The 18,599-nt window shown below is 45.0% G+C and overlaps 1 protein-coding gene across 1 annotated transcript in view; it reads right to left on the reverse strand.

Annotated features, from left to right (window-relative positions):
* The window catches only part of RAI2 (retinoic acid induced 2), a 205,866-nt gene extending 200,897 nt beyond the window's left edge, over window positions 1-4,969 (reverse strand). The window contains exon 1 of the mRNA XM_085622658.1: window positions 4,633-4,969. The gene's annotated coding sequence lies outside the window, so the exon portion shown is untranslated. The remainder of the gene's footprint in view (window positions 1-4,632) is intronic.
* Between the last annotated feature and the right edge of the window lie 13,630 nt (window positions 4,970-18,599).

The raw sequence follows: 18,599 nt of genomic DNA on the forward strand, positions 1-18,599 counted from the left end.
TGCATATACAGGTTGCCAAATGTATTTATGTATAAACACACAAACCTAGCTAGGCTCACAAATCCACACACATACATACATGCATACAGAGACATAAATGCAGAAACATATGTACAAAGGGTCCACACAAACATATAAACCAACACACAAATACATATAAAGGTTGACAGATTCAGTTAGACAGATACATGCACACAGAGAGGAAGACATCTACCTTAACACAGACAGAAACGGACAGATACATACATAGACAGATCCATAGAAAGACACACAGACGTATATACATTGACAGGTACACACATGCTTAGAATTACTGCTATATAAATACACAAAGACAGATAAATGCATGCATATACATACAGTTAGACAGGCATACAGATTCATAGACACACCGGCGTATATACATTGACAAGTAGATACATACATAGAATTATAGATACACAAGTACACAAACAGACAGATACATACATGCATATACAGATACAGGCATACAGATGCATAAACAGACAGGTACATAGACAGAAGGACTTATAAATCATGTTTATATGTATATATTCCAATGCCTGAGGTATTTCGTATTTTGTGTAAGGGTGTAATGTCTGTGCATATGTGTGAGTGTCTATGGTTTGTGTAGATGTGATTGTGTGTGTATGGTGCGTGAGTGCGCGCGCACTCCTTGCACGTACACGCGAGTTGGCTCCTCCATCACGCAGGTTGGTGTTTGCACAGCGTCCTGTGTGAAAGTACATCTGTACTGCTATTGTATCTCACAGTATCGCCTCCGGATGGAACTCTCGCGCTGCAGCGCCTGTCCCGGCAGCCATTGCCAGTTGCACTTGCGGTCACGAGGGCAGCCGTCCCAGATCTCATTAGGCGGAGCCGTCTGCCTCTGCCCGTCCTCGTCTTCTGCCTGGCCCGCTTCCTGCGCAGTGGAGTTACGGCCTCCTATCCCCCAGAGCCCCGCTTTCATCCTGCCTCCAAAAACCGAAGCTCTGTGAAGAGCGGCAGTGTTGGTGCGCGGGCCAGAAGCACCACACAACGGCGCTCCAAATGCGATTGCAAATGTCTGCCCGCGGGCTCTGGCAGCCGCCTCTCCATTCAGGACACAGAAATGCCAGTTTTGTGTCTTGGGTTTAGATGGGGAGGGGGTGCGAGGCTGGGACTTGCTCGCCCCTCCCCTCAATTTTCATTATTACCTATAATCGGTTATATTTCCTCAACTGACACCGACACAGGCTGCCTTGTGCCCGTCCGTCCCCCACCAGGCCTATCTTGTTTTTACTCATCACTGTTTGCGTAAAGCGCTAAACACCTTTACAATCCCATCATTACATCATTTAGATATACCACGTATAGACTCAAACAACAATTGTAATATACAAATTCATCCAATTCTGACCAAGGGAGGATAATATTTTTGTTTTATGATTATTTAGGCCTCTCTATAAATCTACGTTCGTGTTTCTCTCGCTACACCTGAGCAGTGCAAACTCACCGGCATCCATCGCTATATTCCTAACTCAATCATCCACCTATGCACCCAAGCAGCCCATCATCGGTGCATACATCCATCAACGGAGCCAGGCATCCTTCCTTGCTCTCTAGCCTCCAAACATCAGCCACCCGAAACTACACCATTTCTTCGATGCTCAGATTACCCGTAAGGGAAGACCAAGATAATTCTGAAACATGCAAGCACACTATGGGCAGGGCCACTGGAATTATGTGTTTCTGAGGCACGGCATTTTTCCACATAATTATGGATTTGACACATAATCCATCATCTGGTGCATAATCTGCAGATTGTAACAAACATTATTTCTAGCCCTAGGGGATCAAAAGTTACTAAACAAACGGCAACATGTTAATGAAGTAATACTACCACAAAAACGGGCCACGCTGCGCCACATAATTACCATTTTCTTGTTGCATAATTTAGTCAACGCTGCTGCATAATTTGGTCCTCCCCTGCTGCATACTTGTGGCTCCCAGTACTTTAAATAGGTTGAAACTATCAGGTACTCAGTACCTGCACTTCTTTCATTTGGAAAGGATTGAACAAGGACTTCTTGGCATTGCTCCGATGCTTTTAACGGGAGAACACCGCCATTACTCAGCAGCAAACGGGTACTCTGGGACAAGAAGCACCTCTATATTTCCATTTCAAGCACTCTGCGGCCCTATGGGCGCAAGCAGATGACATAATCACGGACAAACCAGTCTAAGAGTACATACAGGGCATTTTATATGCTGTGCCTGGTGGCATTGGCGGGTATCACGTGTGTTTTTTCTGTGTACAAAGAGGCTGGAATAGACCAGATAGTTTCGTAGATGAAAGAACAGGAAAGGGGGCTCGGTGTTCAGCTATAAATTGCTGTCAGCTATCGGGGAAATAATACAGAGGAATTTAGCTATGGAGCTAGTCCAAGTTTGCACTTACATTTCCAGATTATATAAATTGCGCTGGCACCGGTACAATTCTCCAACGACATTTGGATTTATTTGCTGATGCAAAATGTCGTTTGTTTAGATAGTTTGTTCTTGCAAATGTTGCTTTTTGATCTTTTCAGGCAATGCAAACGTCCCCGAAATGTTGCGCTTGCTCGAGCAATCTATTTGTGAAAACTATGTCGATGCATCGGTGCATGCAATCCGCCCCAGACCAAACGGTTGCTCTACGCTCCAGGCATACCCTAGCACGTGACAAAGCACTTTTACATGCATCTCCCCAGAACCCTCACAATAATACACCGAGAGTAACCTCGTGACAGACCGACCCCTCACTTCAGCCTGGCCGGGCACACAGATTCCCGGTTACTAGTCACGTCCTATCTTCACGTGGATTTACTAACACCATGAAGCAGGCTTTGAGGTTTGAGTGGGGACTAGGCGGGCTGCCACAAACTCACATAGTGGGGTCCCAACCCCCCCTCCCCTCCATTCATCATGTTTTATTCAAAATAGCACGGCATCTCATATCCTGGGCGGACACGCGTCATTAGCTCTGGCGGCCTCGTCATTTCTGTATAGCCCTGGGTTGTCACGAGAGTCTGCGTTTGACAAGATAAATGGTTTCTGCTTTGGATAGCGCTTACGATCACAACCTAATTGCCTCGAGACGCTGCTTTCAGACTTCTGTGTTTTTATTACTAATCATAAACGAACTTATGCAATTTAGCCACCAGAATGGGGTATTCTGTAATGGCGACACATGCAACCTATATTTTGTCAGGTGCTGTCTCGGGGGAGGGGTGCTAAAGAGAAGCTGCTTCTGCGCCCCCAGACCCACAAGTACTTGATAGCACCTAGTGATGGCTGACATTTTGCTATTGTTGGGTTACGTCTGGCCCCACCAAAGCCTGCATAAGCACCCCCGCCTCAATGTTAATTACCCAGGCCCACTTTCACCGAACCCCCACTCTACCCCCAACCCCAAACTCCATGTTGTTTATTTCTGTGCGTGTACGTGCCGCTCCTCAGCTCCGTCCTTTACGCAGCGTATTCCATGCGTGTCCAAAAAACACAACCCGAAAAAGGCCCGCTCCCGTGGGACCTCTGGGACAGCAAGACAAAGCAGCAGCTGTTTGGCAACACGTCTCACCCCAAAACAGCAACTGTGATGTGACTGCATTCCACTGAATATGCAGATCTCATTCTGTGGCGGGGAAACAAAAGGTTCGGCTTCCCAGAAGGCTGTGACAGCCATGGCTTCAATGTGGGCAAGAAATACCAGGCTTCTGACAGGGCACGTGGGGAACGGAAATAGTCTAAAGTATTGTATTCATTGCTTTATAATATACTGAAACATCATACTATAGTAGCCTACAATATATCACCTAAAATCGCTTTATATCATAATTGAAGTGTGCTACTTTATATAAAATATTATATTAAAGCGTTATCATAATCTTATCGCGTGAAGAATGAACAGAAATGGGGCAACATGCGTGACCTGTGCTATCGCAACTGCGCGTCTTTTAACCCTTTAACGCCTGCATGATTAAACAAAACCCGGTGCCATCCAACACACCCGTCTGGTGCCCTCCTGTGCCCATCTGTGCCCCTTCTCTAATAGCTGTGTAAGGTCTGCCTTGAACGGGTTTATTTAGAGGTTGCACGAGCCTTCATGTGCAGTAGTGTGTGCAAATTGCAAAGGCGATGTGCAAACAAACCTCCCAAACATAAAGGAGAAAACCGAGGGGGGAGGGCAGGCAATCGGATTAAGGAAAGATCTGGATGTAATCGCGTTTTCACGAGGAAAGAATCTGCCCCCGAGGCCGGCGCCCCCACTCTCAGCCAGGATTCAGCGTGCCATGGGGTCCTGAACACCGCTAGCTGTCAGCTAAGGAGCATGCGCTCTGAACGGAAAAAATCCGGACATTTGTTTATTTTGAATATGTGACATTTCAAGGTTTAATACGAACGTGCACAAAGTGTAATAACCCTGAGAACCGAGTGAACCAAATATTCCCAGACCCACACAGTGCTAAGAAAGGGGTTCGCTGCCCTGACACCCCCACTCTTTACCACAGCTAGGGCCCTCAATGCACAGCGACGCTCTCGCACCCGGGGGTGCTTAGGACGGGCACCCTCCCTCAGCAGGCCGCCCCCCCACCCGTGTCCCCGTTTTACCTTGCCGTGCTTCGGAGGGGCGCCGCTTCCTAGCGGGTCTCCATACGCGGCCGTCGGTGCCTCCTGGGCTGCGGGCGGTGCGCGCAGGGCCTGGGCCGCCTCATCCTCTCTGTGCCCGGGAGGGCCGCTCCGTGCAGCAGGAGGCCCTCCACCTGAGGGCGGCGCCTGCCCGCCTCTCTGTACACCTGTGCCCAGGGCCGCCCGCCCGCCCGCCTCGGCCGCTCCTCTCTTCAGAGATGTAGCCAGGAACTAGAGGGATATACCGGGGACCTCCGCCGCAGCTGTCCGCCGCCTCCCCCGCTCCCGCCTTCCCTCTCTCTCCACTGCTCGCCCTCCGCCGCTCGCCTGCTGTCTGCGAAGTGGTGCCTCTCTCTTCACGTCTCTTTCTCGTCACCCTCCCTCTCACTTTTCTTCTTCCGCCCTCGGGTCTCTCTTTCTCTCTCTGTTATTTCTCCCTCTCTCCTTATTTCTGTTCCTTTCTTTCTTGAAGGCACTTTTTTCGCACTGTTCTCTTCCCCGCTGTCCCTTAATCTCTTTCAGCTCTTTTGTTTTGTGTTATGATTCCACCAGTAAATAGTAATACAAACCCATTCTTTAAACACTCCTGATTGTGCACTCTCTTCTCAAAAGTATTTGTGGCAGATGACTTTAAATGAGGGGTGTGACCACTGTTCATACGCTTAACAAGAATATTCAGCAATTCTCTGTGCGCGCACGGATGTTTTAGAGAGATGGTTTAGGTGGAATCTACTATGATCCCATAAATGTGAAGCGATAAGTGTTTTTAGTGGTGATGGTTGTAGTGCATGTGAGTTAGTGTGTGTAAAATAAAATTGGCTACCAGGACGCCAAACAATTTTAATAGGCGATGTCCAGGTGTCAAATTTAAAAACAGTGCAAATACAGTTATAAATAATAACTGCTTCAGTCCAAAAGGATGACAGGTCTACATGTTTCAGCCTCTAGATCCATACTGATCCAGGCTTTCATCAGGACCTAAAAGCATTGCTACTGCAAAAACAGTGTATTAATGTAGAAACCAAATAAAGTCTCAATAACAGTAGTTGGAACAATACCACCTACATTCACCTGTGAGTCCTAATTTTGAAGCAACTGTCACAGGAGTATTGGACTCAAACCTGAAAAAGAAAATGATTCTTACCAAGTGTTTCTAACAACAATTGTTCAACTGTTCATTAGTGCTCATTATATACTTGAAATACTTATTTCAATATCATGTACCAAAACTGTGTACAACAACAAAATATTTTGAATTTTTTTTAGCTTACCCGTCTTTATGTGGGAGCTCTCCTCACCTCACCTGGCATCCGCTCAGGAAGTGAGGTCCCGCTCTGTATTGGGGTAAAAGAATTGTTCAAAAACCACTTCTAAAGTCAAACTTACTTCAGAAACGTCTACCTAATCAAAATGTTCTCTCATATATTACTGCGTCATCTAGGCTGAGTATGGAATGTAAGCGCCAGCGCCGTCAAATTTAGTCTGGATGGTGTTATCTAACCGGTGGTGAACATATTGTATCTGTCTCTTCTCTGGCCAATCAGCACAATGAGTGTAAACAGGCCGATTTAAGCTTATTTCTAATTTTATGTGGTGGACTAATCACGATATAAACTCAATATCATCATTTTCTCTCAACTCATTTATTCAAAAGTTGTATCAGATAGTCCAACACACAACTCCTGTCAAAAAGCGTTGTATTTAGCGCGTGGCAGGTTTATGGTGACTGTGTGATGTTGAGAAAAGAATATAAAGAAAGTATCAAATCACTTCTGAACGCGCAGTATACAGACATGCGCCAGGACTTACACAAATATTTATCAATTAATATTCGGCAATCGTCTTTTCGCTTCATATAGAAAGTGATACTATGAACATAAGGCCAGTCTGTGTTAATTACATCGTATTAAAAAGGACAATAATAGTCTTTAGTCATCTCTAGATGCACAATGTTAAAACAAGCGTCAAAAGTTGCACCGCAGTGGCACAGACATTAAACAATTCGTCTTCGGCATTCATCTATGGGCGTTTCGTTACTTCCCCACTGTACCGCATAGCGGTCTTCGCAAGATATCAGCAGATCTTAATACACAGGATTACTACATTGTGACATGATAAAGTGTACCGGGGTGATGGTATCCAAATCTTTTGCATCCAAGAGACCTCGTATAGCGTCTAGGGTTTCTTCTTGAGGAATGCAGGTGTATAGGGATTCAACATCGAAAGACACCAAAAAATCTATATCGATGTTGACTTCAGCAAGCTGGCACCAGCACAGACATGACAATCTAGTAGTAAATCTCAGTTCACAAATTCTGACAATAGATGAACAAAAAGTACTCAATAGAGGACTAGGTTTTGTCCCAACGAACTTGGGTGACCCATTCCAGGTAAGATGCGAATTAGCAACATTTTTTAGGAAAATTTGCTTACATTTCTTTTTTAAGAATAGAGAAGTCAATACTGGTAATTTGGTGTTGGATACTACATCTACCAACACTGGTTTGAAACCACCTTCAAACTTTAACCCACCTACTCATTTGGTACCTGACCAAGTGTTGACTTTTGAGAAAGCTGTCACACAAGACATTGTAAATCTTTGTGCCACTAAAAACAAGTTCTATCAGAATTTACCTTCAGCTGAAAAACTAGCCCTACGAGCATTGGCTAATGAGGCCACTATAACAATCAAACCCGCTGATAAGGGCGGTGCAATTGTAATCCTCGATACAGATATGTACCGTGCAGAATGCCTGAGACAACTCAATGACACTCGATCATATCGCCCTCTTGCGATAGATCCGACTGCGAGACTCACCAATGAGATCAGAGACCTGGTGGAAGAAGCCAAAACAGAAGGCTGGATTACACCACAGGAGGCAGATTTTTTTATTCGCAAAACATCCGGTGACGCCTTACTTCTATGTTTTGCCAAAAATCCATAAGGTCCAGAGACCACCTCCTGGGCGTCCCATTATACCGGGAATAGGTTCTTTGTTAGAACCTCTGTCGACTTATGTCGACTATTTCTTAAGACCACTTGTTAAAGAAATGCCGACTTATTTACAGGACACTAAGGATGTCCTGAGACTACTATCAGAAACAGAATTCAACATCGATACAGATTTCTTTTTTTTAAATAACTTTTTATTAAACAAACATCGACATATCGACATTTACAATCAGTGCAATGTAGATACATGCATGACAGTTTGAGGCGGTACTACAACAAATTACATGCAGTGAAGAGTTTTCAAGGAGGAAGCAAATCATCATGTTCAATATTCTGTGGGGGAACGCAAATATCTCCACGATAGGAGTTCCACTGCGACCAGACACAAGCCCACTTTTTGGGACAGCCTCGGGCCGTGTACACTGTCTTTTCTCTGAACATACACCAGTCCATATTGTTCTTCCAGGCTTCCAGAGTAGGAGGGGCCGACGCACCCCAGGCCTGAGCAATGTTTCTTTTTGCCAGCATGAAACCCAAAGTGGCCCATTGTGTTTGGTAGGTGTTAAGATCAGTCGGCTCCCATATGTTTAGTAGGCATCTACGTGCTTCAGGGTAAATAGTAACAGTGAGTACAGCCCTCATTACGATACAGATTTTTTGGTATCTTTCGATGTTGAATCCCTATACACCTGCATTGCTCAAGAAGAAACCCTAGACGCTATACGAGGTCTCTTGGATGCAAAAGATTTGGATACCATCACCCCGGTACACTTTATCATGGAGTGTGCGAGATTGACAATGACCAAAAACTTTTTTAAACTTTAAGATATTATTTATCTCCAAATATCAGGAACATCTATGGGCAGCATTTTGGCGTCGAGTCTGGCCAATCTGTATGTCCATCTCTTTGAGCAGAACCATGTACTTGACCACAGCAATCCATTCCGGGATCGGATTTTGCTGTGGAGAAGATATATAGACGACATTTTTGTTGTCTGGCGTGGTACAGCAGCAATGATTCTAGACTTTCATGCATGGCTTAACATACAGAACGATTACTTAAAGTTCACTGTAGAATACAGTAAAGAGAGTTTGCCTTTCTTAGATATTCAGATACATCCTCTGCATGACAATTTGGGCAGTGAATTGTACAAGAAGCCCATGTCAAAAAACTCTTTGCTGACTTTTGAGAGTCACCACCCAAAAGCTCTTCGAGAAAATTTGCCTGTAGGGCAGTTCCTCCGGATCCGGAGGAATTGTTCAGACAAAGTGATCTTCCAACGCCATGCCAAAGTTCTATCAGACCAATTGATGGATCGTCGATACCCATCTTACTTGGTAAAGAAGGAATGGAAGAGAGCTTCTAATAATGATCGGGATGCCCTTTTGGAACCCCCAGTACAGAAGGAACCACTGGCCAGATTGACTTTTGTCCACACCTTTAGTACTCTCTCCAACGGGGTACAAAAAAGTATACAGAAACATTGGAGAATCCTCAATGTGGCACAAGATACAATTCCAACACCTCTGTTTTCTTTCAAGAGAGGTGCCAATCTCCGGGATAGCCTAGTGCACACTAGACCGAAAAGTAAACCACCAGTGAGAATGGGTACCCTTTGGGACATGCCTGCGGTACAGGGGCATTTTCCATGTGGTTCATGCACTGCATGCCCGCAAACTCAAAAAAAGAAAACAGTCGATATAGGTACTAAAAGACCCTGGGTTCTTATGAAACATACCAATTGCAATACTGAAAAAGTAATTTACATGATCTTGTGTCCATGCACACTTCGATATGTGGGTACGAAAATTAAGTTACGTATCAATGAACATAAAAGCACCATAAGGTGCAAAAAACAGGCCACCAGGGTAACGAATCATTTCCTCACATACAAACATAAGGCATAGGAATTAAGATGGACAGTTTTGGAGCAACCGTTTATTCCATCTCATATAAGCGATATCACAAAATTCCTGTTCATTAAGGAACAAAAATTGATTTTTAAGCTCAAGAGTGACATCCAAGGGCTGAACGATGAAATACCGTGGGTAACTCTCTAGGCAGGAACACAATCACTTATTGGGGCCCCAATACTGTATAGAGAAACTATGGTTCAGTCATAATACAGTGGTGAGTTCATGTTTTCTAACAAATGACATGGCAGGATGATAACTAAAACTATTATTGATTGACACTTGCTATATTATCTCTGGAGCGACCATACACGATTTTGGTAGTGACCGGTTTTAAGGAGTGAGTTTGCAAAATGCTATCTCCTATTATTGCAGAAAAACTTATTTTTATTACAAATTCACCATTACCTTGTTGACAATGATTTATGTGCACCAAGCAGAGACAAAAGATCCCTGAGCTCGCTGTAGTGGACAGTCTGATATTGACAACCACTGTCATTTATACAACACTTTTCACAAAGTCGCAGCGAAAACCCGATATGCTGACAGAGATGCCGGGAACAAGTGTGACATTCCAGCGTCTTGAATATACAAAATAAAATAAATAATATTATAAGGCGAAGAACATGATATAGAAATAGAATTACTTTGCATTTACTACTTTACTGGGTAAAGGCGATAAGTAGTTTCACTATTAATAACAAATACATTTAGGAACTACACCTCCCATGTAGCGGCCATATAACGTGTGACTCTATGGAGGGGATATGACGTCTTATACAGGCGCCGATTTCTTAACGTAGGTGCCAATTTTCCAACATATTGACTCGGATATAAGCAAGGAATACCTGCCCGCCGGTTACCTCCCTGTCCAGCTCACTTCCGGCCAGAGGTACCGACGGACATTTAGGGCGTTTACAACATCGCACTTTCAATACGTTTTCCGTGTTGATATTATATCAGACGTCACTTTAAAGGTTTTGCCGTATCCTTTCGTTATGATACAACAGCATACACATTTCGGCGATGTCACGATGTAGTGATCCTGTGTATTAAGATCTGCTGATATCTCGCGAAGACCGCTATGCGGTACAGTGGGGAAGTAACGAAACGCCCATAGATGAATGCCGAAGATGAATTGTTTAATGTCTGTGCCACTGCGGTGCAACTTTTGACGCTTGTTTTAACATCGTGCTTCTAGAGATGACTAAAGAATATTATTGTCCTTTTTAATACGATGTAATTAACACAGACTGGCCTTCTGTTCATAGTATCACTTTCTAGATGAAACGTGAAAAGATGATTGCCGAATATTAATTGATAAATGTTCGTGTAAGTCCTGGCGCTTGTCTGTATACTTCGCGTTCAGAAGTGATTTGATACTTTCTTTATATTCTTTTCTCAAAATCAGACAGTCACCATAAACCTGTCACACGCTAAAAACAACGCTTTTTGGCAGGAGTTGTGTGTTGGACTATCTGATACAACTTTTGAATAAATGAGTTGAGACAAAATGATGATGTTGAGTTTATATCGTGATTAGTCCACCACATAAAATTAGAAATAAGCTTAAATCGGCCTGTTTACATTCATTGTGCTGATTGGCCAGAGAAGAGACAGATACAATATGTTCACCACCGGTTAGATAACACCATCCAGACTAAATTTGACGGCGCTTACATTCCATACTCAGCCTAGATGACGCAGTAATATATGAGAGAACATTATGATTAGGTAGACCTTTCTGAAGTAAGTTTGACTTTAGAAGTGGTTTTTGAACAATTCTTTTACCCCAATACAGAGCGGGGCCTCATTTCCTGAGCGGATGCCAGGCGAGGTGAGGAGAGCTCCCGCATAAAGACGGGTAAGCTAAAAAATTCTAAAAATATTTTGTTGTTGTACACAGTTTTGGTACATGATATTGAAATAAGTATTTCAAGTATATATTGAGCACTAATGAACAGTTGAACAATTGTTGTTAGAAACACTTGGTAAGAATCATTTTCTTTTTCAGGATTGAGTCCAATACTCCTGTGACAGTTGCTTCAAAATTAGGACTCACAGGTGAATGTAGGTGGTATTGCTCAAACTATTGGTATTGAGACTTTATATGGTTTCTACATTAATACACTGTTTTTGCAGTAGCAATGCTTTTAGGTCCTGATGAAAGCCTGGATCAGTATGGATCTAGAGGCTGAAACATGTAGACCTGTCATCCTTTTGGACTGAAGCAGTTAATATTTAAAACTGTATTTTTTTTTTTTTTTGCGAAAACCTTTATTGTACATAAAAACTAAATACAAACATGGGCCTACAACCACCAGGGCCGGCCGCTAATATATACATGGTCATCAACATCAAGGCAGCAACAGGCCTCCTGGGGCTCAGCCGAATTAACAAATTACTGAGTGCACCTCAGAGGCTATCAGGATACATAAATTTTAGAAATACAAACAAAGAAAGAAAAAATAAAATAACACAAAAAAGCAAGGCGGAAACCATCGAGAAAGGGCGTCTAACCACAGCCGGGGGACCACACAATACATACTCCACCCTCGGGTGGTTAATGAGGATGATCAAGGGGGAGGTCGGGGCGACGGGAGAGCCACAACCATCTACAGGTAAAATGTAATAGTCCGGGAATTTAAAACTGTATTTGTACTGTTTTTAAATTTGAAACCTGGACATCGCCTATTAAAATTGTTTGGTGTCCTGGTAGCCAATTTTATTTTTCACACACTAACTCACATGCACTGCAACCATCACCACTAAAAACACTTATCGCTTCACATTTATGGGATCATAGTAGATTCCACCTAAACCATCTCTCTAAAACATCCGTGAGCTCCCTTCCTCTTTAAGGAAGGCCGCAGCCCTTGGTTGCACTAGGGTTTGCAACTAAGAGGAGATCCCAAATGATGAAGCATGCCACCTCGGTGGGTGATGGGATTCCGTCCTCTTTAAGAGGACTCTTCTAAAATCAAGATTCTGGTATGTGCTAACTTTTATAGATCCACGGTTTTTCTAGATGTTTATGGTTTAGAAAGGGGATTAAAAACCGTTTGGTCTTTAAATAATTTTCCCTAGGACCCTCTGTTTAAATATATTGTTGTTTATACAATTTAAATACGACTTTAAGATGGATTTAGGGGTTATAGCTCAAGATAATTTGGGAAAACGTGTGGCAAATAAATAGTTAATCTTTGTGCATATCCCATTTGGTGTCACAGCTAGAAAATAAATTACATGATACCACTAGAAGGTGGGGGACATAAGGGCAAGAGAAGGCAGAGAGGTACTTGTGGGGAGACTGAGACACATCAATTACCCACATTAAATTGAATTCAGGAACCTATCATATTATTACAATATTAGTACCATCACGTCTCAATAGGGTTACCAAACTTTTTTCTTCTTCAATTGGTTCATTTTTATTGATAAAAACGTTAATATGCAACATTGTTGGATCCCCATGTGAGGGAGCTTGCAATACATTGACGTTTGTCATCAAGAAAAGACTCTCAGTGGGACAAGATGAACACATTTCGGCAGCGTTGATACTTGTTTTATGAACTGCAGCAAAGCATCTCAGTCGACTTAAAGGTTCATCTTGAGGACACTCAGTAAGAAAGTGCTTCTGAGTGGGAATGGTATTCTAGTCATGTGCCGTAACACTTTTCTCAAAAAAGCTGCCATCATGCTCATGGACAGCACCAACACCCCTCTGCCTGGCTTCAAGACCTGTATCGGACAGTTTCGACATTCTCTGGATGCCTGCCATATATTTAATGGGCATTAAACACATTTCTGAGCAGGAATGCTCTACGTTCCATTGACTTTTATCAACATTTCTCAGCAGCACTGCAGACAGAGCTGATAGAGTTGTGAACTAGTACCCTGGCTCGAAAGTCACCTTTAGCCAGTTGTTGACTTTTAGCAAACTCTTTTGATTTTGGGACTTTGCAGCTTTGTCTTTTTTCGTTGTAAGAATGGGTGTATATATCTCAGCATTTTCATTGCTGTTAGATAACAAATATTGGACTGTATTGGATGAAGAGGTCCCCATTATTATGTAATCTGTGGATAGCTGTGGGTGGAAATAGTTGAAATAAAGGGATATGTTCTTTGCAGCTGCATAGCCACACTGTAGCTGTCAGGATAGCCTTTTTATGTCTTACCTCTACAGGGTATGCTGTACATGAGCTGAGGACAAACATCCTGCTTTTCTGCTCTAAAATACTGGGGTATTTATTAATATAATCCGTTCTTCATTGTCACCTTTTCTTTGTCTTAGGAGTGTTGAAATACAGTGTAAACCTAAACTATTTGTCACAGTGTTACGTTTTGTCACAATGGCCAATTCACAAAAGCAATACACCATTCCGTCTGCTAGACCCTTCTGGTTGCGGGGATATAAGTGTTTGTGGGCTTTCTGAGAACCCAAGGTACACAGAGCCAACAACTGAGATGCTCTGTACAATGGTTTTACATTGAGTACAGAGTATGGACCAAATCATATAGCGAAATAGGCAGAGTGAGAAATGGGCATGTAAGAAACCTATGTATTTCTGAAATGGGCACAAGATATGGAGTGCAGGAGCAGTGGTCATTTGTACATTTCAGAACTTGTGGGTACCCATATGATTTAGAGGGTATTTTTCTGATTGTCGTGTTTTTTATACACTGGCTTACATTTGAAAGGCACAAATGCAGCAAAATGCACCTGGTAATAACAAATGTTCTACTATGCTATGCTCCCACAAGGCTACCGATAAAAATGGTACCTCACTTGTGTAGGTAAGTCTAGTGCCCGTGACAGGAAACAGCCCAAAAAGCAACATGGATGCATCACATTTTCCACCGAAAACGGACCCTTTTTTTCCAATGTGGGTAGCTCTAGATTTTGGACCCTAGCCCAGCGGGCAACTAGGCCAGACTGGGAACCGCAACCAGCCCTGGCAGATTGCTGCTCGACCGGTCCTGGGAGCAGGAGTGGGGGTACTAGCAAGAAGCACTGCTCCTGCTTTTGTTACAGGGGACCAATATTGCAGCACTGCTGCAAAACCGGTGCCCAGTGACAAAACCCACTCCCCACAGGCGCAAAACCGGCCACCACCCCGAGGGGAAATGCCCGGTGCCCGCTACGGCCAGTCTGCCCTCCCACGTAGGGAAACCTAGCCAACTTGTAATTATTTTTAAACTAGACATCTAGGGGTATCCAGGGTGGGCTGACTTCCGTTGCTCTCACCATATTTTATTACCCAGAATCCCTTGCAAACCTCAAACTTTGACTAAAAAACAGATTTTATGGCAAGACCAGAGGCTAACATTATTGCAATCTCCTTAATTACCACTTCTCACAGCAGTCCTTTAAAGAGAATAGGACGGGGGGCGTGGCCAAGATGGCGGCGAGATAGGATGTGCCTCGCCGCCTCTTCTCCGACCACCGAGATCTAGCTCTAGCACCGGCCCTCGGGCCCTCCATAGCACGGAGGGAAACTAGACATCTTTGCTGCCACTGTTTGCCGCCACTGTTTGCTGGGGACTCCAAGCCCCAGAACTCGTCACGCTCCCGGGAGGGAGGAGCCTGCATCCGGCCAGTGCTTTAAAAAGCGCCGACACCGCAGCGCTGGACGCTGTTTTCTTTGCTGCCACTGTTTGCTGGGGACTCCAAGCCCCAGAACTCGTTGTGCTCCCCGGAGGGAGGAGCCTGCATCCGGCCAGTGCTTTAAAAAGCGCCAACGACACCGCAGCGCGGGACGCTGTTTTCTTTGCTGCCACTGTTTGCTGCCACTGTTTGCTGGGGACTCGAAGCCCCAGAACTCGTCGCGCTCCTGGGAGGGAGGAGCCTGCATCCGGCCAGCGCTTTAAAAAGCGCCAACGACACCGCAGCGTGGGACGCGCCCGGGCAAAGCCCGGGCCAAGGGCTGGCCGGTCCCGCGCTCGTCAGCGACAGGAAGTGGCAGGGCAGGGCTACCCCCCTTGGCTTTGGCACACAGAACAACATAAGGAGCTGAAGTGATCCGTGCTTATTCCGCCCAGCAGTCAAGGTTTGTCCTGTTGTTCTATCCCACCTGAACTCCCTGAAATTTACCTGGGACATCTGACTATTGACCTTGATATATTGACATTGGGGCAACTATTAGGGATTTGTAGTGGTTTCTTGCAGCTTAATAGCTGTAAGTTTTCCCAACTTGGTTCTGCTTTTATCTCTGGACATGGGAAAAAGGAAACATCCAAGCGGGGCTGCCAAATCGCAGAGTACCGCACACCCTCCCTCTTCCATTCTGAATTATATCACAGGTGCAATGGGGGTATTGGAGAAACAAATTATGAGTGTGGAAGAGTCTTTAACAACTTGCACCAATAATATCTCAGGTTTAACTCCTACTGGCACGGCTACAACTATCACTCCTAATCCTGCTACTAGTTCTAGTCCTGATAGTGCTGTTAGTCTGCAGGAAGCTGGGCAGAGGGAAGACAAGAAGTGCCCCGAAAAATCCCCTAGTATTGCCGCTTCAGATATCCAACTGGCCAGTCAACCCCCAAATAAACGTTTTAAAACCCCGCCTACTGTAGTGTCCCAAGCCCCGTCAGTGCCTCTATCTGCATTCAGTGAAGTAGGTGGAGTAGGTGGGAGTGTCCAACGTTCTAAGAATACCCATATGCAATCATTGACCAAAAAATCAAAACAAATCAGGGGTAGAACAGCAGTAAGCAGATTATGCAGCCCTGTTTGCTTTAGTTCAATCCTTAACTGAGCCAGTAAGGGTCGTATTTAGTTCACTGATAGAACAATTAAAAAGGATAGAGAAGAACATTCTTTCCCAAATAGATTTGCGGGTAAATAATCAGTCAATGTCAGCAAATCACCAGCATCCCCAGCAAAGTATAGATGATAGTGTTCGAGAGCAACCCTGTTCACGTATCAATTCTATTTCTAATGCTCAAGGTATATACAAACCTAACCACACAGTGGGTGACAGGACAGGGAACATGATCAGCGCTGATTCAAGCACCAACCGGTCACAGGGTGCCCCCATCTTCCTCCTCAACCTTTATTACCTCGACTTGGGCCCAATAACTGCCCCACCATCCCACATAATGCCCTACATAATCCAATTCGCACTGACCAAATAACTATCGACTCTTTGCGTATTTTCCCGGTTTAAAAAATGGACTGTTTAGAGCTCCCACCTGTGTAGGAAGGTGGAATCTGACTGCATGGTTACCCCCACTTTTTGCCTGGTGTTTTGCTGGTTTTCGACTTAGTTTGACTGGGATCCTGCTAATCAGGGCCCCATTCTACCTCCTATCTACCTAAATTGGTTGTTCATGTACTTTAGGTACACTCCAGATTGGATACTGGGGTGCCCTTATCAGTCCCTAGTATATGGTAATCTATGTACCCAGGGCATAGGTACCCCAGAGGCCGCTCAGGGTCTGCAGCATGTATTATGCCACCCCTGGGAGACCATTCAAAATGACACAACAGGTCTGCTACAGCAGCCTGAGTAAGGTGGCGGATGCACCCCTTACTTAGATATAGGTTCACTATATCTATCCTTATCACTGCACATATAAACCTATCAGTCACCCCTATGGCAGGCCTTATCAATCCTGAAGGCAGGGTGCTGGGTTTTATGTGAGAGTGTGCCCATGCATGAGCAGAGCCCCTCTGAAGCCTTCGGAACCTATGTTCCGGGGTTGTTTGTGATGCAGCCAAACCATATATACTTAAGTGCATTATAACCTCGCGGTAAATGCTAACTTTAAAACGGCTGCATGGAAACATGTCGTGTTTGATGTCAAACACCTTGGAATCATACCTCCCCGCCAGTAACTGGCGGGGGAGATATGATTCCACCCTACTAGAGGGAGAAATATGACAACACCGGTGCACCCGGTACCAGGTTCACACAACCCTGGCATCAATCAATAAATCAATCAATCAATCAATCAATCAGCCATTTGTAAAGCACGCTACTCACCTGCGAGGTTCTCAAGGCGCTGGGTGGGGGAAATGGATGCTGCCAGCCACAGACACGAGTCTGCCCTCCTGTTGCGGGACGAAACTTCAGCAGGGGAAGGTTGGACAATAGGTTTCCTGTCACAGGGAAGCGTGACCACCGCCCAGACAGGCTTTAGTGTATCAGGGCTGGGTGAGTGCACTCTGAGAGTGCTTTGATGTCTGCACTGGGGGCACATTTGGTGTCCCTGTGCATAGTTCAGCTCAAACTGGTTGCAGGGGCTACCAGCCAATGCTCTGGCACGAAACTGGACAAAGGACATGGGTGTAGCCACCCCTCTGTCCTGACCCTCACATAGGTGGGTCCCCAGAGTTTGTCCCACCCTTTCCTTGGGTATAGAGTAGGGACCCCTGGCTACAGGACTTTAGATTTACCCGGACGAAACTCTGCTACAGAACCAAGTACTTCGACGATCTACACTGCGCTAGAAGACTGAAGAATCTCCCTTGGAGTAAAGGAGTTACTCCCCTGCAAGGCAGGCACCAAAGACGCATCTGAGAGGTTTGTATCTCCAAAGCTCCTGAGGACTCCGAAGAATATTGCCACACAGGAGGTGGCTTCCCGTGGACTCTGAGGTCGATCTATGCACTCAGCAACTCTGAGGCCTGTATCCCTCGTGGAGACCGTGCAACCCGAACCCCTGGACACCGTGTCCATTTGCAGAAGCATCAGCTTTGAGGCGACCTCTGAGGCTGAGCTTTGGGTTACTTGTAGCCCTGGCCCCGAGCAGCGATTCCACTGAAGAATGCCAGCCTACACTCCATGAGTGTTCCGTGGGCTGGCCCTTTGTGATTCCTCTCGAGGTTCCTTCGCGATCCCTGGTCCCTTGACCTATGGGTCCCTGAGAAGGCAACTTTAACTTTCAGCGGGCTTCCCTGGTTGCTCCAGACATGCCCTGACTCTCCATTGCTTGGGGAGTCCCCAGGACCTTGCTGGTCCTCACCGAAGCATCTTTTCTCTGACCGCATGGGTTGCAGTTGCCAATGTTTGTTTGTGTTCAATCCGGACACTGACCCCACAGCACTCAACATCCTTCGTGGGACAGCTCGCCT

This window comes from Triturus cristatus, chromosome 8, assembly GCF_964204655.1.
Source record: "Triturus cristatus chromosome 8, aTriCri1.1, whole genome shotgun sequence".
In the NCBI taxonomy this organism is placed as follows: domain Eukaryota; kingdom Metazoa; phylum Chordata; class Amphibia; order Caudata; family Salamandridae; genus Triturus; species Triturus cristatus.